We start from the raw sequence: 24,494 nt of genomic DNA on the forward strand, positions 1-24,494 counted from the left end.
TTTTTTTAAATAGTAAACTGCGAATACGGTTTTCTGAATGTTTGTCAATCTTGTAACCGAGGTAAGACGTGGGTAATCACCTAGTGGAATGTTGGAAACCTCCTAAAAAGCTGTTTCCAGGCTGGCAGGCACGCCGACCTTCATTGTTAACCCGTCAGGCGTATTCGAACGAGCAGTGAAGATCAGGTTTTAACGTCTGGTGCATCCGATGCGGGGCCGGCGCATATTTCCGTCCCAGATGGGCGCTTTAACACTCAAGGCTAGCCAGGCGGTTTTGAAATAACGAAGTAATGGTTGGAAACAAAGATTTCCGATGGTTCAAGGTGTAACTCTTGGAATTAGTCGTTCCGTAACGGTCACTTTCTTCGCTGCTCTCAGATAAGCAATTTCGTACCTGCAGAGAAATTTTCCTGTCACTATGACGGTGGCAGCGTCAGATTCCTCCCAGTGGTGCAGGCGTTTCCCCCGAAAACTGCTACGTGAATATGCTGGGACAGCCGGGACGGTAGCAGAGAAGATGCAGTTAGGAGTACCGGGTGATCAAAGGTCAGTATAAATTTGAAAACTGAATAAATCACGGATAATGTAGAGAGAGAGAGGTGCAAATTGACACACATGCTTGGAATGACATGGGGTTTATTAGAACCAAAAAAATACAAAAGTTCAAAAATGTCCGACAGATGGCGCTTCATCTGACCAGAATAGCAATAGTTAGCATAACAAAGTAAGACAATGCAAAGTTGATGTTCTTTACAGGATATGCTCAATATGTCCACCATCATTCCTCAACGATAGCTGTAGTCGAGGAATAATGTTGTGAACAGCACTGTAAAGCATGTCCGGAGTTATGGTGAGGCATTGACGTCGGACGTTGTCTTTCAGCATCAATAGAGATGTCGGTCGATCACGATACACTTGCGACTTCAGGTAACCCCAAAGCCAATAATCGCACGGACTGAGGTCTGGGGACCTGGCAGGCCAAGCATGACGAAAGGGGCGGCTGACCACACGATCATCACCAAACGACGCGCGCAAGAGATCTTTCACGCGTCTAGCAATATCGGGTGGAGCGCGATCCTGCATAAACATCGTACGTTCCAGCAGGTGTTTATCAGCCAAGCTGCGGATGATGCGATTCTGTAACATATCGGCGCACCTCTCACCCATCACGGTAGCAGTTACTGACGTTTTGCTGTCCAGCGCCATCTGTCGGACATTTTGTGAACTTTTTTTGTTCTAATAAAACCCCATGTCATTCCAAGCATATGTGTCAATTTTTACCTCTCTATCTACATAATTCCGTGGTTTATTAAGTTTTCAAATTTATACTGACTTTTTGATCACCCTGTACTTTAATATATGGAGTGACAATTATTGAACTTTATGTAAAAATCGTAAATTAGTTACAAACAACAAAGTTTACACACTGTATTCAACATGTAAACGTCACTACAGATACTCGGATTTAGGTTCTGACATGTTCGAGATGCCTGCCATCATTGGCGATGATATGGAGCGGACGAATCGCGAAATTTTGCATGACCCGCTGAAGTGTCGGAACAACGACGCTGTCGTTGATCTCCTGAATGCCTATTTTCAGCTTAGCAATAGGTTTACGGTTATTGCTGTAAACCTTGTCTTTAATATTATAGCCCCACAAAATGGAGTCACATGTGTTCAGATCCGGAGAATACGGCGAATAATAGAGGCCAATGCCAGCAACCTGTGAGTAATCTACAGCCAGAATGAGGTCCCTAATCTGCTCCTCTAGGACATGAAATATTCTGCTGCTTCGATGGGGTCGAACGCTGTCTTGGATGAACCACATCTTGTGGAAATCAGAATTACTTTGGGTAATGGGGATGAAATAATCTTCCAAAACCTTCACGTACCGTACCTAATCACCGTGCCATCAAAGGATATCCAGCATTCCGTGACTGGACATTCCACACCACAGTAACCCGTTGAGGGTGCAGAGACTTCTCTATCGCGAAATGCAGATTCTCAGCCCCCCAAATGCGCGAATTTTCCCTGTTGACGTTATTCGCTAAACCAAACCACATACCGCACACTAATTCCCATCATGCCGTGCGGTGACCCGTGCAGTCTGAACATCCTAACGCAAACAGTTCATAACTTGAAGATTTTATTTCATATAGTCCAGTAATCGGGTCAGTGTGTAATTTGGATGTATGCTTCATCACAAATGAAATATGAGGCAGCCTCTCAAATATGGGAACTATTAATTCATTATGTCAGATTGTCATTGTAAATAGCCCTGAAATAAATATCCGAATTGAAATCAAAATATCTTAATTGAATGGTTCAAATGGCTCTGAGCACTATGCGACTTAACTTCTGAGGTCATCAGTCGCCTAGAACTTAGAACTAATTAAACCTAACTAACCTAAGGACATCACACACATCCATGCCCGAGGCAGGATTCGAACCTGCGACCGTAGCGGTCGCTCGGTTCCAGACTGTAGCGCCCAGAACCGCACGGCCACTCCGACCGGCCTATCTTAATTGAAAATCGGAACTAAAAGATGGCAGCACATGAAGCAACTAACCTGCTTGTGTAGGAAAGAAAGAAAATAATTCAAATTTGAGGAGCACTAGGGAGAAAACCACGCAGAGAGGAAACTAGAATTCTTAACTACTCGTGATGCTTCTGGAGATTCGTTGCAAGGGGACTGCTAGGGCCTTAGTGTTTGCCAGCTTAGCGATAACTTGTAGGTGGCTGGGTGTTTGTAACGTCGCAAGCTAGGACACTTCAAATCATACACCAAGGTAATGGGTGTCAGAGTATGCCGTAACTTAACACGGTGGTGGACTGCTCTTCCTCTGTTCAAATTAACGAAGGTCAAATAAGGCTCGAGCTTGGTGCCTCTGTATGTAGCTTAGGCAGTGTCCCTCCACGGCAGAAGACAGAGTCCACGTTGCCCACCATGTAGCGAAAGTGCTCTGGCTAACTCTGTTATCTCTTTATGTGGCGGTTAATGACTTTCCTAGCTTCAGACTTACCGTCTCCACGTCACGCCAGCATGAGAACAAACAAGTAGGTAACATTCTCTCTTTCCGAAAGCCTGGGTCATGAACAAAATTGGAGCAGAGACATCTTTTCTGAAGGCCAACGCAACTATATGCCAATTGATGTCTGAGGGGGAGCCTTCAAGAACAACACATGATCGTGTATGACGTTAGCACTTACCGTTCATGACTGCTTCTCAAAGAATGAGGATCAATGGCTACAGTGTTTATGCTACCCTCTGATGGTGCGCATTATCGGATGCTCTTTTGGGATGTGTTGATGCAACAACCGGATACTGTATCTCTTGTGGTCCATACTGTACTGCCAGAAAGTAAATTAGTGCACCAATTTACAGGTTTACAACTCATTCTACATTTATTATTGCAACAGTGCATATCGACTACATGAAATTATTACATTTATAGATAAATAGCACTAGCAGGTGTCGACCCATGCTGAAACACCCATTTAGTGTGTAGTGTATCCTCTACAGGTGACAATGTAGATGCTGACTCTGGCATCCAGTCGATCATACGGATGACGAATACTGTACTGGTAAACGTTATGGCACACCTCCTCGACCTGTTCTGGTAGTTATATAAGAGTTGTTGGCTGACGAGCTCTACGAGTCACTTCTCGTCGCATCATATCCAACACGTGCTCGATTGGAGACAAGTCTGGAGCTCGTGCCAGTCAGGAAAGTTGCTGCATCTCTTGCGGAGCACGTTGAGTCTCACAGGCAGAGAGTGGGCGAGCATTATCCTGTTGCAGCAACACATCACCTTCTTGTTGCAACAAACGCAAATGAACGGGTGTAACAACATTTTGCATGTAGTGAGCGCTGGTTAGCATTCTCTCCAGTAACATCAAAGGTGAACGAAAGTTGCAGCTTATCACACCCCAGCCAAAATACCCGGGATGGAACCCGTTTGACTTGGACGAAAGCACTCTCCAATACAGCACTCACCAGGTCTACGTTGTACGAGTAAACGACCATTTGAGTGCTGGGCGAACCAGTTTTCATCGGTTAAGACCACTACGAGCCATTCAGTCTTTCAAGTGATCCTCCGACGGCAACAATCGCGCCGTGCAGGTCAATTCTGTGGCGTGACTGAAAGATCGGATAGATGTGTGTGTTTCCGTAGTCCCACTGCTAATAACCGGTTCACAGCAGCTCTTGTAGACACATATTCACTCACAAGCCCTCTTATCCGTGCTGGAGTAGCTGTATGACCTGCCACTGCTGCCCTCACAATACGAAGATCCTGGCGGACGTTTGGGCTGCGTGAACTCCCAGACCCTCTTCTATAGGTATGAGAATGCTCACATGATTACTGATCCAGTATCGTTACACAACAGACGCAACACATCCAACTTGCGTGACAATTATCCAAAAAGACCATCCTGTCTCTCGGAAGGCCACAATTTGACATCTTTTAAACTCACTCAGTTGGCTGTAGGATGCACGAGTGCGTCTCTCTGGCGTGGTTGCCTGCTTGTTTCACATATTTGTAGCACTCTGTGCCTTCTGGGAGCGAGCATTACCCATTAAAGGGTAGACAACGATGGTGCTCTGGTAGCTACGCCACTACGCTATCTATTAGTGGACGAAGCAGAAACCATTATCAGTACATCTACTGTGCCTCAGGTGGCATATTCCGTCATCGGATCAAAATCAACTCCGTCTCTCCTGGTCTGGTAATCTCTTTTTTCTGATGATGTGGTTTCAACACGATGGTGCACCTACCCGTTTTCATGTTAATGGCTGGTGCAGGAGCCCATCATCAATACTTGTTCTCATCAGTAGATGCGGATGGGAAATCCTGTATAAAGTCTAGCACTATCTACTGATCGCATTCCAAATATTTCCTTTTTTTCTGATACATGCAGTCATTCTTACAGGTTGAGACTGGAGGTTGAATAAATTAAGCAGGTTCAGTAGAGAAGCAGATCGCAGCAGTTACAGAGGAATAAAGAGGCTTGTACAGAGTAGACTAGTGTGGAGAGGTGCATCCGGCCAATCTCTGGAGTGAAGACCACACCAACGATAATACTCCAGAATCTATCATCAGTGCACCACACTGCTTAGTCGAGAGTTGTTTACGAAGGGGTGTGATTGTTGCTGTATTTATGCTCTTAAAACTCAGGATAGTATTCAAACTACGCCTTTAGGCCACCATAAATTCTTCAGGAGGATCATCAGGGATTGTTGGTGAAATAGTATAGTTTTGGAAAGATAGAGTGATTTTGCATCGTGGCCCAAAGGGTACTCATAAGAGGTTCAAACCATGACTTAACTTTCAGCTCCAGGAAAGTGACACTAATTCAAATGCTAGCTTTCCTTATACCAGCTTCACATGCATATGCTTATGACACACATGTGTCTCATACCTATAAGTCTGACTCTTTATCAGTGTTCGCCTTCTCTCTGCCCGTCTTCACCTTCCAACCTTTCTCAATCCATCTCCTTGTCAACACTGTCTCTGTTGTAAAGAGGGACCTAGGTGTTCCTAACCTCCAAAGACCTTCTTTCCAGACAATAGCGGATATAGGTACAAATTTTCTTTGAAATCCATCGAGTGGATTAGGACACGACATGGGAATTACTTTCAAATATACATACATATACACAAGCGTTTTTATACTATACCACCCCAATACCTGCCTTTTCCATGCAATGTGTTTATTTCCTCTTTCATATAACTCCTCAAAATCTTCCCCACAGCCACCTGCCCTCCCACAACCCGTAATTCTGTCATTTACCTCCTTACATTCTCTCAGACTTTCAAGTCATGCCACTTCTGTCTTCCACATACCTCATAAACATTCACCTCCTGCGCCTCCACTGCCCATCTTCTCCTCCCCTCCTACCCCTTTTTATTTCTCTCTCCCACTCCCTGCCAATTTTCTCCTCCTTCCTCTTCAGGTACACCTCCTCCTCCACGTTTCTGTCAATCTCCTCTGCCCCTCTCTGTCCATATCATATTCCCTACTCTCTGTGTCCATTACCTCCTCTCTCCTGTATTTATCCATCTCCTTCTTCTCATTTCTCATCCATCCACTTTATACCACTACCTTAATGTTCCCTCTACCCTACTCTACATGTGATCTGCTCCCACTTTCTCCTCTGCCTTTCTCCTCGTTCCCCCTTCTGTCACACCCCACATTTCACATCTGCCCCCACATCCGAGTTCATCCTCACTACAGGGGGATAGATAGTTCTTGACATCAGACTGTTTCTTCATACAAAATAACTGATTTGTGTTATAAGTTCGGTTGAAATCGATCCAGTTGTTGAAGAGGAGATGGGGACAATAGGTACATGTATACATAATCACATGAATTTTTATATTATGGTAGCCATTCATCATAAAATGCACCCTTGTATTCAAATGGCACATATATATCATACAGCTTCTCCTTCTTCTCTTCTTCTCCAGCTCCTCCTCCTCAGTCTGTGTTTCCAAGTTCCTTCTCCCCATCAATTTTTCATTTCATCCTCCCATCTATGTCTATCCAGTTTCTCCAACCTTCCTCTGCCCACTATCTCCCCATCACCTACTCTCTCCTCTTTCTGTTCATCTCCTCCCCACCTCTCTCTGTTCATCTACCTCTCTTCCCCACTCCCTCCGTCTACCTCCTTCTCGCCTATATCTACCCATCTGCTCTGCGTTTTCCTTATCTGCATCTGTGTTCTCTCTCACGCCTCACCGTTCGTCTCCTACTCGCCACTCTCTGTCCCCAACCCCTCCCCTTTCCTTTTCTTCCTGCCTACTGTCTCTCTTTGGCATCCACCTGCCAACTAAACATCTGCCTCAACCCTCCTACATTTAACCATCTTCTCCACCACATCTTCTCTTCTCTCTTCCTCTGACAGTCTCCTCCTTACCCCTCTCCCCATCCATCTCCTCTTTCTCCTCTCTCCGTCAACGAACTCTTCCTCCTTCACTATGTCCATCTCTTTCTTCATCTTTCCTCTGACAATCTCCTCTTGTCCCACTCTCCATTTATCTCCTCCTAATTCTCTCTCTGTCCATCCTCTCATCACCTATCTCACTGACCATCTCGTCCACCTCCTTTCGTTATATATTTCTAACCATATAGGAAACACTGTCTTTGATACAGTCATCATACGCTAAGGATACAATATTGTTTACAGGTAAAGATATGTGGATGGAATTACGCATATGGTAGATGAACCAACAGAGAAAACACAGGAACCTCATACAGACGTAAACACTATACATAAAAATACTCAATTCACAGTAGGAAAAGAAACGTAGAAGCACATACATACAATACAATACATACATACAATAAAAGAGACAACAATAGGCAATGTAAATAATTATTGAATTTTTCTCTGTCCTCTTCTGTCTGCTTCTCTCTCTCTCTCTCTCTCTCTCTCTCCCTCCCTTCTCTTTCTCTCTCTCTCTCTCTCTCTCTCTCTCTCTCTCTCTCTCTCCCTCCCTTCTCTTTCTCTCTCTCTCTCTCTCTCTCTCTCTCTCTCTCTCTCTCTCTCTCTCTCTCTCTCTCTACACAGACACACACATACACACACACACACACACACATACACACAACACAATACAAATATCCACTTAATGAAAAAAAAATCTGCTCTCACGAAGAACAGCACATTCACACATAATATAATACACATATACGCTCACATACACTCGCTATAAATTAACACTATCATAAACACACTCAGCACAAACAAAAGACTAAAGGTAAACACACAGCGATAGTTGGCAAGTCTGCACACTGTAAACATACCTTGTTGATCACAAAATGAAAAGTGCAAGTTATGTGTTTTACTAAATGTCTGTGAGAAAATGACGGAAATTGTCCAGCAGGAGCATGTGGACCGAATGAACACATCTACAAGACCACACATATGGACTAACAACACTGGAAATCGTAAGGTCAAACGATAATTTAAAATCATGACAATATCTGCTACAAATTTGTTTCTAATCTGAAAAACAAAAGAAAAAATAACAAATGCAAAACAATAAAACACTGTAACTACTATATAATAAAATAATTTTATGTATAAAAACAAACATGTTTTACACACTGAGGATGCTTCATAAACAAAGGAAGCGAAACGTGTATGACAAAAACAAATTGCCTTGTATAGATAGAACGTACCTCCATGAATAACGGTTTTGTCTTTTACAAAAAAATCGGGAGCAAGTGTGCGTGGGAGCATTATCATGTTGCAGTTTCCACGGGTGGATTTTTCAAAATTCTGGTCGTTTCCTTCGAATTGCTTCACGCAAACTGCTCGTAACTTCGAGGCAGTTTTCCTTACGGACCGTAGTACCAGAAACAGGAAACCATGATGGACTATCACACTGCAGTCGGAGAAAACAGTGATAAGCACCTTCACATACAATCGAATTTGTCCAGTTTTTTACGTCTTGGTTTCTCAGGAGATTTCGGTTGGTACCACTGGACGCTGTTTTCGACGTCATACCTGTGTACCAATGTTTCGTCACTTGTTATACACTTCTTTAAAAGTTCTGGAGCATTGTCGACTTCATACAGGCATTCCTAAGCAATGTCTACTCGACGTCGTTCTTGGTCTAAATTCAACAACTTCGGACGAACTTTGTTGCTACAAGTTCCACATCCAAAATACCCCAAAAAATTGCCTGATATGAGCAGAAGAATATGCCTAAACCGTCAGCGACCTCTCTATGTTGATTCGGCGATTTTCCATAAGCATTTTCCGTACTTCTTCCACAATGTCGTCAGTATGTGGTGTGCTAAGGCGTCCAGGACGGTCGTTGTCTGCAACATGTTCGGTACCCTCTTTGATACGGTTATACCACTCATAAACTCTTCTTTTACGCATAGTAGATTCATCAAGTGCCACAGTCAGCACTTAGAATGCTATGCTGCACTTTGTTCCATTTTTCAAGCAAACTTTCATGCGAATTCTGTGATCCAGCTTTTTCGAAAGTAAAAATTAACCAAGCAGTCGGAAACAAGTATGACCTTTTCCACTGTCAACATCAAATTAAATATTAAAAACAGCTGAAAATGAAAACTAACGCCAGGAACATGTGTACTAACAAGACGAACTTTTTTTGGAACTCGGATGTAAAGAGGCTGGTAAATGAAAAGGATTCTCGTTACTTTTAAATTAACTTCGTATATGATGCCTCTTTTGTGTTCATTTTCAACAACATTTTATTTGAGTGCATTTAGTTCGTGTGTGCATACTTTCATGTTTAACAGGTGTTCTGTTTGCCCTGTGGTGCATTTGTGTGAAGCTGGTGTGGATGGATGAGCTATGGATGAAGGTGGATGAAGGTTTTCTATAGATGAAAAATTAATGTTGTATGTCGTTTCTTGTAATTGTAACGTCCAGGAATCCTAGTTTCCTATTTTCCCCCATTTACATTGTGAAGTGTATTTGTGGGTGTACTGGGTGTGTTGTGTTGATGTTACCGTGTAACTCTTCTATCCTACTTTGCGTTTCATCTACGAGACAGTTCGTGCCATCCACATTTCTGTAGCAGTGTATTATTTAGTACAGCAATGCCGAATGCTGTCTAGCAGCGTTTGTGATTTTTTTAAAAATAGAGGTGGGACCCCTCCACGCCCACACCGGCGTGATTGCCATTTCAATAGGTCTACTGATAAGGGCTAGTATTCACTAAATTGAGGTGTCACAGGATGTGGGTACTGCGATGTGTGCGTACGTCTGGTTAAGGTTAACCACTAATAAGCGCTCATGTGGAAATAGATTGCGTCGAAAATCGAACTAAGGCTAGCGGTTTGAAGGGCAGAGGGAAAAAAGTGCCAAGGCAAGAGCCAAGGGAAATAAACCTTTGCGATAGTTAGGTCAAGTGGTAAGAGCATTAGCGGATGTCTTGCTGCCTGCGACAAGTCATGCAAGGGTAGGGTTGGTTAGTAGTGGGTATCATGCATGTCGATACCTTTGATGTTGTGCGGTGCTGTTACTCGGCGGCTGCGGCTGGGTGCCGGTGTTGATAACTCGGTCAGCGTCAGCAAACCTGTAACTCTTAGGTTCATCACCGTATTTGGCCGATAGGTCATGTATCAGATGCACAGTGTAGGGTGATGTTGGCGATTTGTTTGTGAGTCAATGGGCGAACCCGTCGGTTTCCATGCTGTTGGCCAGTGTTAGTAGCAACTGGTATTTCCAGTCAACGTTGCTGATATGCATGGGCTTGCCGACGGCTGTCGCGTTTTGGGGTGTGTTATCTTGCCGTAGGTGGTTATGCCCTAGCTAGCAGCGTCTTTGGCGTCTTATGCTTCCACCTGTGGTTGTGATCATAGTTTCCCACAGTAAGGATGAAGGGACTGTTCGAGTGTCTCGAGTTCCTGTATAGTCGTGTGGTGTGTTTTTTCAATACTTCCTTGAGGGTTTCAAAGCGGTATTCATTGTGAAGATCCACGGTGCGTGTGTAGCGTGGAACGTTGCTAATGATTCGTAGAAATTTGTTCTGTATGATCTGCAGGCGGCGCAGTCGTGTAGGAGCTGTGTATCCCCAGACGGGAGCTGCGTACGTTATCATAGTTCCAATCAGTGTCATGTATATAGACCTCGACACCCTCCTATTCAATGTGCTTTCCCTGTTGGGCATTGTGTACAGTTGTTTGAGCCTCGGGTGAGCTCTGTTTGCAACATATTCAATATGGTCCGCCCATGTAAGTTTCCGGTCCAGCCAGACACCGAGATATCTGACTTTCTCTCGGAAACGTACTGGGCGTGTATATGGTGTTATCTGTCTACTGTGTTGATGTTGGCACAGTAGTTTCGGTCTGCGTGTAAACAGAACTGCTTCGCACTTGTAGACGTTTACTTTAATACACTATCGCTCCAACCAAGGCTCGGGAGTTCTGAGTGCCGCCTGTATTCGACGGTTTCCAATCTTGCTCAAGGATGGCTGTCTCTTTCACGCCTATGGCTAACGTCGTGTTTTGTCTTGCTGGGAAGTCGTTAACGCACAGGTTGAACGAGATGGGCCCTAGGATGCTTCCCTGGGGTACTCCAGCTTGGACACCGTGTTGTGTTGATTGTTTCCCCTGCACGTCAGTGTTAAAACGTCTGTTCGTGAGACATGAGTGTATGAGACGAACGAGTCCGTCCGGAAAGTCGGCTTCGCTTAGTTAGCGTATAAAGCCGTTGTGGCAAAGACGGTCGAAAGGTTTTTCGATGTCCAGGGACACGGCCCCTGTGGCTTTGTTCATGTTGTAGCCGTGTGTTACATGTTCGACTACGCGGAGGAGTTGTATTGTTGAGTGGTGATTCCTAAAGCCGAATTGCTCCGGTCTTAGGGTGTCATTGTCGATGCAGTGCCTCGAGATGCGTTTGTATATTACCTTCTCAACAATCTTTCTGAGCGTGCACAGCAGATTGATGGGTTGGTAATTTTGTGGGAGGGAGTGGTCTTTCCCTGGCTTCCTGAACATGAGCACCTTGGCCGCCTTCTGAGAGTCAGGGAAGTGTTGATGTTCTAGGATGTCATTCGTTATGTGTGTAAGGTATTCTACAGCTCTATCCGTGAACTCATGGAGGATACGGTCTTGAATGCCTTGAGGCCTAGGGGCTTTCCTAGCGTTGGTATGCTTGATAGCCCATGTAATTTCATTTGTGCTAGTGCGTCTAATTTCGTTGCGCGTAGGCTGGGCTACAAGTCGTGTAACCTTCTGGTCCGTTTCAAGTGGGAATACTGGATCAGAAGGAGCCTGACTCGTCATGAAAGACGCTGCAAGTGTTGTGGCCATAAGCTTTGCCTTCTCCGTCGCGGAGTAAGCTGGGCCGTCTGGTCCTTGCAGAATAGTTCAAATGGCTCTGAGGACTATGGGACTTAACTTCTGAGGTCATCAGTCCCCTAGAACTTAGAACTACTTAAACCTAACTAACCTAAGGACATCACACACATCCATGACCGAGGCAGGATTCGGACCCGCGACCGTAGCGGTCGCGCGGCTCCAGACTGTAGCGCCTACAACCGCTCGGCCACCCCGGCCGGCTGGTCCTTGCAGAGTGGGAATGTAATGATTCTCCCTGGTGAAGTGTCTGGCTAGCTTCCACAATCCAGGATGTGTGGTATCTAGCCCAGCGAGTTTTTGTCCGCATTGTTCGTTTCTAAATGTTTGTATTTTGTCCCGTATTATACCCTGGAGTGTTGACGTGCAGTTTATAGAACGGGCCCTTGGTATGCTGCCAGTATCTCCTGAGGCTTTTCCTCATTGAGGTAAGGCCCGGGATCTCCTGGGGCAGGGCCGTCGAGTGTTGTTTTGGTGTTGTTTATGGAATGGCGTCAGTCATTGCGTCTTGGAAGGGAGTAGTAAGAGCCTCCACAGTCTCATCGATATGTTGCGTGTTGTTAATTTCGTGGATGTCAAAAATACGACTATCAAGCGTTTCCTTGAACAGCGTCCAATTCGAACGCTTGTAGTTAAGTATCCTGCGTGGTTCAGTGTCCTGCAGTGTTTCTTCCGTATGCAGTATTTTTGTGGTCGTCTCAGGCTTCACACTCCAGTATGTCATGGGAATGTTACACACTAGACGGAGTCTCGACGGAAAATACTACGTCGCGCTAGCCCAGTGTCCAGTGTTCCCCACACCCCTCTCTCCCTCTTCCCTCTCTCCGTCTCTCTCGGTAGCAACGGTGACAACCCCTGATGCTACAGACGTCGTCGCTCTGTCCTTGTGGATATTTTCCCCACTAAACCACGAAATGTTCGTAACATTGCTATACGGACCTACTCAACCGAGTGAACTCCGTGTCTCTCCAATCTGGCACTAGTCGCGTGGGGCCGCAGAGATCCTGTTTGGCGTTGCGTAGAGCCCTTTTGAAGCCACTCGTAAGGCAATGGTGGGGCCGCGACCGACGCGAGCGGTAGTATTGCGCAACGGTAAAGAGTAGTACCGATAAACTACCGTGTGACGCTGTCCAGTTCCGACACGTGTTAGTAGGCGGTTCTCCTTGTTACCCTTGCACGACACGTCCTTGTCGCAGAAAAGCAATTCTAACTTGTGATTTCGCAATGGAATAATCACTCCTTATCTACCGAATGTAGATAGCGTTAATGGTACCTACTTCACGTGTCTATACTGAAATGCTAGCCTTTGCATACGGAAGCGAATTGTTCACTTCAAGCCGCACTTACGTTTGTTGATGGTCACTTCATGGTGTTTCCATTACATATGTTTGACACTTGACTGACACTGGCTGCTGACTCACATTGACAGCACACCCGAGGCTTATGTTTGAAGTGACGAGAAGACCCAATATACCTCAATCAAGTATTTTCTATGCATAACTGTAAACGTCAAAACCGTTAAATATCCATGAGTATTCACAAGAACTGGCTTAATGTGCAACGACCCCATAAATATAGAATAAACTCTTTTTTAGGATTCCATGCCTCAATTGGAGAAACGGAACCGTTGTAAGATCACTTTGACGTCCATCTGACTTTCTCTCTGTCCGACTGTTAAGAACCCTTATTTTCAGGAACGGTAGACGTATCAAGTTGAAATTTTTGTCGTGCACTGAAATATATGGTCCCGTGGCAATGTAAAAAATTTAAGCTTGTATGTCAACACAATCAAAGATATGGCCATGTACGTCAATATTTTTACACTCACAAATTCACTCATCAGAATCCAGAGGGTACTTTCCTGTGACCAAGGATCCTAGAACTGCGCAAGAAACAAGGTTCCACAGTTAAAATAAAGTAAAAAGTCAGAAAATTATTAATTTGCAATTTAATCACACTGAAAAAAATATTTTGTTGGTCATTTTTTATCCACTTGTCTGTCTCTCCGTCGGTTAAGCGCGTTTTTCTTAGGAACGTGCAGATGTATGAACCCGAAATTTATGTCACGTACTGAAGTACAGCGTCCTTTTGTGGTGTAAAATATTTATGATTCTAAGTCAGTATAGTGAAGAGATACGTCCATTTGCATGACATACCTTGATACTCCGAAACTCACTCATGAAAATCTATTGCATACTTTCCGTTGCCATAGTATCATGAAGTTTAGCAAGGAGCAAGGTTTTACAGTACAAGTAAAGCAAAAATCGTTAATTTATGATTACATCACACAAAAAATTATATACATTTTTTGCCTTCTGTTATCCGACTGTCTACCTGTCCATCTGCTAACACCCCTTTTTCTCAGGAAAGTGTGGATGTTGCTAGTTAGAATTTATGTCACATGCTAAGCTCTATCGTTCTCTCGCGGTGTAGATTACAATTCCGAGTTACCAAGTGAATGCAGTCAAAAGATAACAGTCCTTTGTGTCACATATTTTGATGCTCGCAACCTCACACAAAGAAACCTATAGGGTAGTTCTGCTGACTTAGAATAATGAAATGTGGCAAGACGCTAGAGCATAAGTAAAGGAAAAATGTCTTAAATGTTGATTTGCAATTATATCATACAAAAATGTTATTTTTTTCATGTTATCCGAATGTCTGTCTGTCCATTTGTTATTACACCTTTTTCTAAAGAAAGCGTAGAGGTATGAAGTTGAAATTTATGCCCAGTATTAAGGTTTACAGCTCCTCGGCCACGTAAGAAAATTGAGCTTTTAAGTTAACGCATTCAAAAGATGCAGCTGCTTATGTAACATACTAGGTGATCAAAAAGTCAATACAAATTTGAAAACTGAATAAATCACGGAAAAATGAAGATAGAGAGGTACAAATTGACACACATGCTTGGAATGACATGGAATTTTATTAAAACCAAAAAAATACAAAAGTTCAAAAATGTCCGACAGATGGCGCTTCATCTGAACAGAGTAGCAATAATTAGCATCATAGTAAGACAAAGCAAAGATGATGTTCTTTACAGGAAGTGCTCAATATGGCCTCCATCACTCCTCAACAATAGCTGTAGTTGAGGAATAATGTTGTGAACAGCACTGTAAAGCATGTCCGGAGTTATGATGAGGCATTGACGTCGCATGTTGTCTTTCAGCATCCCTAGACATGTCGGTCGATCGCGATGCACTTGCGACTTCAGTTAACCCCAAAGCCAATAATCGCCCAGACTGAGGTCTGTGGTCCTGGGAGGCCAAGCATGACGAAAGTGGCGCCTGAGCACACGATCATCACCAAACGACGCGTGCAAGAGATCTTTCAAGCGCCGTCTGTCGGACATTTTGTGAACTTTGGTTTTTTTTCAGTTCTAATAAAACCCCATGTCATTCCAAGCATGTGTGTCAATTTTTACCTCTTTATCTACATTCCGTGGTTTATTAAGTTTTCAAATTTATACTGACTTTTTGATCACCCTGTATTTTGGCACTCGCAAGCTCACTCATGAAAACTTACAGATGACTATCTATATGCGTAATGAAGTTTGTACGAATCCTCGGTGAGAAAGTCCTAGTCGCACTTACCTGATACTCTCTTTGTCCTTTCCATAGATACACTCCTGGAAATGGAAAAAAGAACACATTGACACCGGTGTGTCAGACCCACCATACTTGCTCCGGACACTGCGAGAGGGCTGTACAAGCAATGATCACACGCACGGCACAGCGGACACACCAGGAACCGCGGTGTTGGCCGTCGAATGGCGCTAGCTGCGCAGCATTTGTGCACCGCCGCCGTCAGTGTCAGCCAGTTTGCCGTGGCATACGGAGCTCCATCGCAGTCTTTAACACTGGTAGCATGCCGCGACAGCGTGGACGTGAACCGTATGTGCAGTTGACGGACTTTGAGCGAGGGCGTATAGTGGGCATGCGGGAGGCCGGGTGGACGTACCGCCGAATTGCTCAACACGTGGGGCGTGAGGTCTCCACAGTACATCGATGTTGTCGCCAGTGGTCGGCGGAAGGTGCACGTGCCCGTCCACCTGGGACCGGACCGCAGCGACGCACGGATGCACGCCAAGACCGTAGGATCCTACGCAGTGCCGTAGGGGACCGCACCGCCACTTCCCAGCAAATTAGGGACACTGTTGCTCCTGGGGTATCGGCGAGGACCATTCGCAACCGTCTCCATGAAGCTGGGCTACGGTCCCGCACACCGTTAGGCCGTCTTCCGCTCACGCCCCAACATCGTGCAGCCCGCCTCCAGTGGTGTCGCGACAGGCGTGAATGGAGGGACGAATGGAGGGAGACGTGTCGTCTTCAGCGATGAGAGTCGCTTCTGCCTTGGTGCCAATGATGGTCGTATGCGTGTTTGGCGCCGTGCAGGTGAGCGCCACAATCAGGACTGCATACGACCGAGGCACACAGGGCCAACACCCGGCATCATGGTGTGGGGAGCGATCTCCTACACTGGCCGTACACCACTGGTGATCGTCGAGGGGACACTGAATAGTGCACGGTACTTCCAAACCGTCATCGAACCCATCGTTCTACCATTCCTAGACCGGCAAGGGAACTTGCTGTTCCAACAGGACAATGCACGTCCGCATGTATCCCGTGCCACCCAACGTGCTCTAGAAGGTGTAAGTCAATTACCCTGGCCAGCAAGATCTCCGGATCTGTCCCCCATTGAGCATGTTTGGGACTGGATGAAGCGTCGTCTCACGCGGTCTGCACGTCCAGCACGAACGCTGGTCCAACTGAGGCGCCAGGTGGAAATGGCATGGCAAGCCGTTCCACAGGACTACATCCAGCATCTCTACGATCGTCTCCATGGGAGAATAGCAGCCTGCATTGCTGCGAAAGGTGGATATACACTGTACTAGGACCGACATTGTGCATGCTCTGTTGCCTGTGTCTATGTGCCTGTGGTTCTGTCAGTGTGATCATGTGATGTATCTGACCCCAGGAATGCGTCAATAAAGTTTCCCCTTCCTGGGACAATGAATTCACGGTGTTCTTATTTCAATTTCCAGGAGTGTATCAGAGAGCCGTGGCGGCTCATTAGACTGTCGATGACTTTTAGTTGGTGTCTCGTCAGGAGGCGCGGATGACTTCCTCGTGCGGTTATCGCTGCCTCTCCTAGTCTACAAAAGCGGCCACTAGAGTCGCGTCTTGAGAGAAAGGCCTCCAAAAAGCGCTGCGCAGGGAACTGAGGAGTAGGTTTAGCACAGTGTGTACCAGACGGCAGCAACAGTGCTTGGAGCAACGGATACGGTATGTAGATCGTCACGACGTCTTTCCAGGCCTTTGTTCACTCTCCACCTGGACTATGCAGAAGGCAGAGATCTGGTACGATTATTTCACGTGGAACTAGTTGTTCAGCTCTGTGCACAGATTTCCCACCCAGGTAATACACAAAAATAAATGTTGTTGTTCAAGAATAAATGATGTTAGCTGAAGAGGCCCAGTCCTTCCATGTCGTTTCCTTGATCCTGGTAATTCTCGAATTCATCGGTAGCCGCAGAGCTTGGTTGCGTTCCTGTTGGCTAATCCTGTGGAACCCGGGGGGGAGGGGGGGGGGGGACGGCGAAATAGGAAGTATTATATACCCTTGTTAACATTATTTGTCCTTATTAAGTGTAAGACTCGTGAGAGATTTCGATTTGTTTCAGAGAACTATGGCTGGTGTTGAGACAAGGAGTTGTGCAGGCATAGGCTCTTCCAGACACGAACATCTTCAATATGAATTTCGAATTCGTTGTACACCCTATCGAGGGAAGTGTTTCAGAGCGAGCAACAGGAAATCGTGCGGCACTGGGCGAGCCTTTCCACATTCCAGCCGAAACGATTTGTGAGGTAGTTGTCGCTACTGCCACCATTTCTTTGGCTTCATATTAATTATTTCAAAACATGAAGTTCGTAGAGGGTAATCAACCCACGCATAAGCATATGTGTAGAGTACAGGCCCAGATGTGACATTTCAATAACCGTCTTGGCGATCCAGCCCACAACTGAACTCCATGATCAGCAGAAGTGCGTTGTATAACAGTTAAGCAATGATTAAAGAATTGCAGATCAGCGCGGGTGCTTCAGGTTCGTAGAATGAAGGGCCAAGTGGGGAAGAGGGCGTTTTAGGTGATCAGTTGCAGAAATGTCGAAACTGGAGGTACGAATCATGATCAAGTAAAGAGACAGAACTTCTGTAATCAAGCAGACCGCAAACTAGTTATTTGCTAATTTGGGCACATATATAAGGAGGAAACCGTTTGTCATAAGCGCGAATACGTGCGCAAAACCCGGTGGGCCTTGTCACGCGAGCGATCATCCGATTACGATGGAGTCAACTGTTGGTCCTAGGCCTGTGCTCAACGGTGACTATGCCCTAGCTAGCAGTGTCACCTACGGTAAACTAACATACGCAAACAGCGACAAACGTCGGTAAGCCCCTGCATATCAGCAACACTGAGTGGCAACTACCAGCTGCTATTAGAGCCGACCAACAGGCCACAGCAGGGATACCGACGAGCTCGCCCACAGACGCACAAACAATCTGCCAACATTCCCTCACACTGTGCTTCCGGTATATGACCTATCGGACACAAGATCGATAACAAACCTAACTGTTGCGGGTTGCTGATGCTGAACGAGGACTCTGTACCAGCACCCAGCGCCAGCCGCCGAGCAGCACAAACGCACAATTTCAAGGTATCGACATGCATGATACCCACTACTAACAAAGCCTATCCTTGCACAACCTATCGCAGGCAGCAAGACCACTGCTACTGCTCTTACCACCCAACCTAACTTTCGCAGAGATTTTTTTCCCTTGGCTCTTGCCTAGGCACTTTTTTTCCTCTGCCCTTCAAACCGCTACCGTTCGTCAGATTTCGACCAATCTATCTCCAGATGAGCGCATATTAATGGTTAATCCTAACCAGACGTACGCAAACATCGCAGTGCCCACACCCTGCGACACCTCACTTTAGTGAATACTAACCCTTATGCAGAGGAAGAGATGGCAGTACACATTTTGCGTTGGCTATCATCCCGGTGTGGGCGTGGAGGGGCTCCACCTCTATTAAAAAAAAAAAAAAAGGCAGAATACGGCGCCGCGGTCGGCGACGCTTGTATAAGACAACACGTGTCTGACGTAGTTTGTTAGAACGGTTACTGCTGCTAAAATGGCAGGTTATCAAGATTTAAGTGAGTATGAACGTGGTGTTATAGACGGCGCACAAGCTATGGGACGCAGCATCTCCGAGGTAGTGATGATGTGGTCATTTTCCTGCAAGACCATTTAACGAATGAACCGTGGATATCAGGAATACGGTAAAACATCAAATCTCCGACATCGAAGCGGCCGGAAAACGATCCTGGAAGAACGGAACCAACGATGACTGACGAGAATCATTCACCGTGACAGAGGTGCCACCCTTCAACAAATTGCTGCAGGTTTTACTGCTGGGCCGTCAACAAGAGTCAGTGTGTGAACCATTCAACGAAACAACATCGATATGGGCTATTGGCGCCGAAGGCTCACTCGTGTACCCTTGCTGACTGCACGACACAGAACTTTACACCTCGCCTGGGCCTGTCAACACTGACATTGGCCATTGCTGACAGGAAACATTTTGCCTGGTCGGACGAGTCTCGATTCAAATTGTATCGAAAGAATGGACGTGTACGGGTATGGAGACAGCCTCATGAATCCATGGACCCTGCATGTCAGTAGCAGACTGTTCAAGCTGTCGGAGGCTCTCTAATGGCGTAGGGTGTGTACAGCCAGAGCGATATGGGATCTCTGATACCTCTGGATACAACTCTGACAAGTGAAACGTACGTAACCATCCTATCTGATCACCTGCATCCATTCACGTCCATTGTGCGTTCTGACGGACTTGGCAAATCCAGCAGGTCAATATGACAGCCCATACTTCCAGAATTGCTACAGAGTGCCTCCAGTAATACTCTTCCGAATGTAAACACTTCCACAGTCCACCAAAGTTTTCGGACATGCACATTATTGAGCACATCTGGGATGCCTTGGAACGTGCTGTTCAGGAGAGATCTCCACCCCCTCGTACTCTTACGGATTTATGGACAGCCCTGCAAGATTCATGCTGTCAATTCTCTCCAGCACTACTTGAGACACTAGTCGAGTTCAAGCCACGTCGTGTTGCTGTACTTCTGCGTTCTCGCCGGGGCCCTACACGATATTAGGCAAGTGTACCAGTTTCTACGGCTCTTCAGTGTATATCAAGGGCCCCCGCCTAATTTAGCTCTTTTTGTTTGAACTGTGCTGTTTTTAAGACGCTTGTGCTAGATAACCAATTGTGTTAAGGTTTAATATTTGTTTTAACGATATTTTAGAAGCTGTTTGGTTCTGATATTGCTTTTACCCGCACTTTTAAGCATGTTGTGAGCTCCAGTTTATGGTAAGACCCGAGAGAGTTGTTTATTGTATTCCTTCCTGCAAGAAATTACAGCTTCCTTTCTGTAGTTCTCTGTTAGCGAAGCTTACTTCCTAGGGCGTGTGAATTTACTGGAAACATTCGTTAGGTGCAATCACGATTAAACTATCACATTACTTATAGTATAATCCAGTCATTTATCTTCCTTGTTGTTAGCAGTACTTACTAAGTTGCTGGAAGAGTGTTTTATGTCGACGGCTTCTCGCCGCGTGGACCTGGCTTACTTGCGGCGGTGTGCACGGCTCTCGAGCGTTTCCTAGTGCGGCTTGCTGTTTTCCCTTTAATGTTTAATACATATTGTAGTCTCCTTGTAAGTTTATTGTAAGTCCTTTGATGTTAATCTTTCGCGGGTCTGCCTATTCTTTTGAGGAGATTTATCGAGACTTTTTTAATTACTTTAACTGGCTGGTTTCTTTAAAATTGTTTAATTTAAAAATTTATAAAGGCCAATATTGTTAAATTCTTGTTTCTTGAACTAGTTTGAGATTATTATTATTGTAATTCAACTGCTGTCTTATTCCCCATTTTCAACGCCTTCAACTTTCTATCTTTGTAATGTCAAATCAACTTTAATTTTCTTAACTGCTCTTCAAAGGGGATCTTCTGTTACCCAAATAGCTACATAAAAAATATTGTTGTTCGAGGATAAATGATGTTAGTTAAAGGGCCTGGACGTCCCATGAAATTTCCTTGGTCCTGGGTAATTTTCGATTTCAATCAGTCTTCTGAATGCTAGACGCGGCCACCACAGACCCTTGAGAAGGCATTTATCTTTTACGTATGCCGCAAACTCTCGTCCCAAAGATTGCTGTTGTTTGACTGCTAGTCTGGGACTCTCACATATGGGTACACGGACCGTTCCGTCAAGCGTTCCTTCAGACACTGAGAAATCCAAGTCGGAGATGCTAAGCTAAGTGCAAAGACAAACACTGCATGAGTAATGAGAATGACGAAGAGCTATAATATTTAATTACAAGAGAGCGCTTCCTCATAGGAGTAACCAACTTATTACCTAATCACAGATATATGTCATCAAACTGTCCTCAGAGGTACCAAAATCTCTACCGAACTTAGCGATTAGGCAGGACGGGCTAAACGGATGGTGTATTATTGTGATAAGCAACATTCCTTCTGGTGCACATGAAATGAAGTCTCTATATCCCTCTTGATTTACTTCATTCAGAGAAATAAATTGTTGTTATACTGTTTTTGTCTCGTTTTCTGTATTGCATTGTTTCAGGTGTGAAGGCATAGGTGATGTGAACAGACAAAGCCGAGGAATCATTAGCGGGATGTGTATTGTTGTGAGCCGTCATCTTCTAGGGCTGACAATGACAAAGGTAACGAGTGCGTTTGGAGATCGCTTTGGCAATGCCCCACCTCTTAAAATGAACCTCTTTATTGAGAGAAACGCACCAGGCCAATGTCAAAGACAGGACACGGGGTGGACGTAAGGAAACGGTGGTGGGAGCACGCGCAGCTCTCACTCGGTCAACTTATCAGCCTCCACTGAAATCCTGTCGTTGACGAGCAGCTGATCTGCCCGTACCAGGGTAAACGATACATGATCACATTAAAGGAAAAAAAATTGAAAGTGAAAAGACGTAGACCGCGGTTTGTGAATGAACTGTCTGAGTCGGCCGGTGTGGCCGTGCGGTTCTAGGGGCATCATTGTGGCACCGCGTGACCACTAAGGACGCAGGTTCAAATCCTGCCTCGGGCATGGATGTGTGTGGTGTCCTTAGGTTAGTTATGTTTAAGTAGTTCTAAGTTCTAGGTGACTAATGACCTCACATGTGAAGTCCCATAGTGCTCAGAGCCATTTGAACTGTCTGAAGACACAATGGAATGGCGAGTTGCAGCCTGTCTTACATTGTAGGTACTATTTTCGTATAGCATGTATCGCTTATGCGTGTTACTATATGACGAATGTGAGATATATCGCAAATCATTCAGGAGCTGTGTGGTTTTGTGGTCTGAGGGAAATACTCATTATGTGCGTCAGTTGGAAGGGAACTCACCTCATGTCATGAAGTTGGCCGTGGCGTCATCACAATACCTACTCCGACTGAATTCTTTTGTAAGACGAATGAATGTGAATTCTTATTAGGGCATGTTAGAAACGTGGTCACCGCAGGGTGGAGTTCCAGAACACTTTGATAGTGAAGTGGTTGAGTACCTCGACGAACATTTAGAAGAAGGTGCGTTGCATGAGCTTCCAGACGCATCACACCACGAATCCTGGACCTTACCACCCTAGGAAGCTCGTTACAGGGACAGATAGCTGTAACAGTGATAGTGGTGGTGGTAGCAGTATCGTGATTTGCCCTTATGTCTCTTTAACGATGATATTTTACATCTCTTGGTATTAAAATTTAGGAACAACAAAAATAAACTAATTTTATGTATATGCATTGAAATGCCGAATGAAAATTTGTACCAAGGTCGGGAATTGAAGCCGGTTTCCCTGCTTGCTAGGCAGATGTGTTAGCCACTAAGCTATCTTGGCACAACGGATCACAGAACTGCACCTATTACCCTGGCACGCCAGCCTCCTCGATCCAAATTCTCTCTGCCGCTCCAGTCTACTTTAAATTCCCCTTACACTAGGAGAGGATTGCCGATGTTCTCCATGTTCTGGAATAGCACCTCGGTCTTGGTACAATTTATCACTCGCCCCTTCAGTCTATACACATAAAATCATATCAGTATGAGACCAGCACAGTGCCTGGAACTGTGTCATTTCATTTGCATAAGTAACTGCACCTGAGTTTGAGGCTGCATCCTCCATTTACGTTCGATGCTGAGATGTTATTCCAGAACATGGAGAGCCTCTGCAATTCTGTTCAAATGTAAGGAGGAATTTAAAGTAGACTGGGACGGCAGTGAGAATTTGAATAGAGGTGGGAGGCGTGCCAGGGTAATGCGTGGAGTGGTGTGAACCGCTGTGACAAAAAGGCATAATGGCTAACGCACCTACCTAGTGAGTATCAGACCTGAGTTCTTTTCCCAGCCTTGGTACAAATTTTCACTCTCCACTTCAGTCTGTATACATAAAATCATTTCTGTAAGAGACCAGTAAAGTTGCTGAAAGAGTTTCATTTCATTTGTATAAAATAAAGTAATTCACATATACAGGGAAAGACAGGGATGTGACAAACCGAGGCTCATGTCAGTGGCCTCTCGATACCCCAGAGCCAGAATCAGGTCCTCAAAGTGGTCCTGCAAAAGATCACTCTCCTGCTTCGATGGGGTCGAGCTCCGTCTGGTACGAACAACATCTTGTCGAAATCAGGGTCACTTTGGATAATAGAAATGAAATAATCTTCCAAAAACTTCACGTACCGTTCGTAGTTACCGTGCCGTCAAGGAATTTCACAACGATTATTCTGTGACTCGACATTGCACACCACAAAGTCACGCGTTGAGGGTGAAGAGAATCCTCGATCGCGATATGCGGATTCTCAGTCCCCCAAATGAGCCAATTTTGCTAACTGGCGAACCGATCTAAATAAAAGTGGATTCGTCGCTAAACCAAACCATACAGCGCATAATAATTCCCATCATACCATGCCGCCAACCATGGAATTTGAACGTCCTAGCCGCGTGTGCTAGCCATGCGGTCTCGGGGTGTCTTGTCACGGTTCACGCGGCTCCCCCCGCCGGAGGTTCGAGTCCTCCTTCGGGCATGTGTGTGCGTGTGCGTGTGCGTGCGTGTGTGTGTGTGTGTCTGTGTGTGTATGTGTGTGTGTGTGTGTGTGTGTGGTCCTTAGCGTAGGTAGATCAAGTAGTGTTTAAGCTTAGGGACCGATGACCTCATCAGTTTGGTCCCATAAGATCTTACCACAAATGGTCCTAACGCAAACGTTTCAGTTGTTACGACGATCTTATTTCATATAGTTCAATAACTGTCACCCTGTGCTTACTCAAACATTCTGACTCATCATGACACTTGCTCATTGAAGTGAAATACTTAAACTTTGACAGGACTTCTTAATACCTACTGTTATCCATTATTTTTGTGGGACATTGACATTGATACGAGTATATTTTGGATATAAATTTTTAAAGTTCAGTTTAAATAATGCTGAAAATTTACAACATTGCACATTTACATCGTTTTCTCTATACTTTCCATTGCTGCTTTCGTTTGCTAGTTATTTT

The sequence above is a fragment of the Schistocerca americana genome, chromosome 7 (assembly GCF_021461395.2).
Source record: "Schistocerca americana isolate TAMUIC-IGC-003095 chromosome 7, iqSchAmer2.1, whole genome shotgun sequence".
NCBI classification, from domain to species: domain Eukaryota; kingdom Metazoa; phylum Arthropoda; class Insecta; order Orthoptera; family Acrididae; genus Schistocerca; species Schistocerca americana.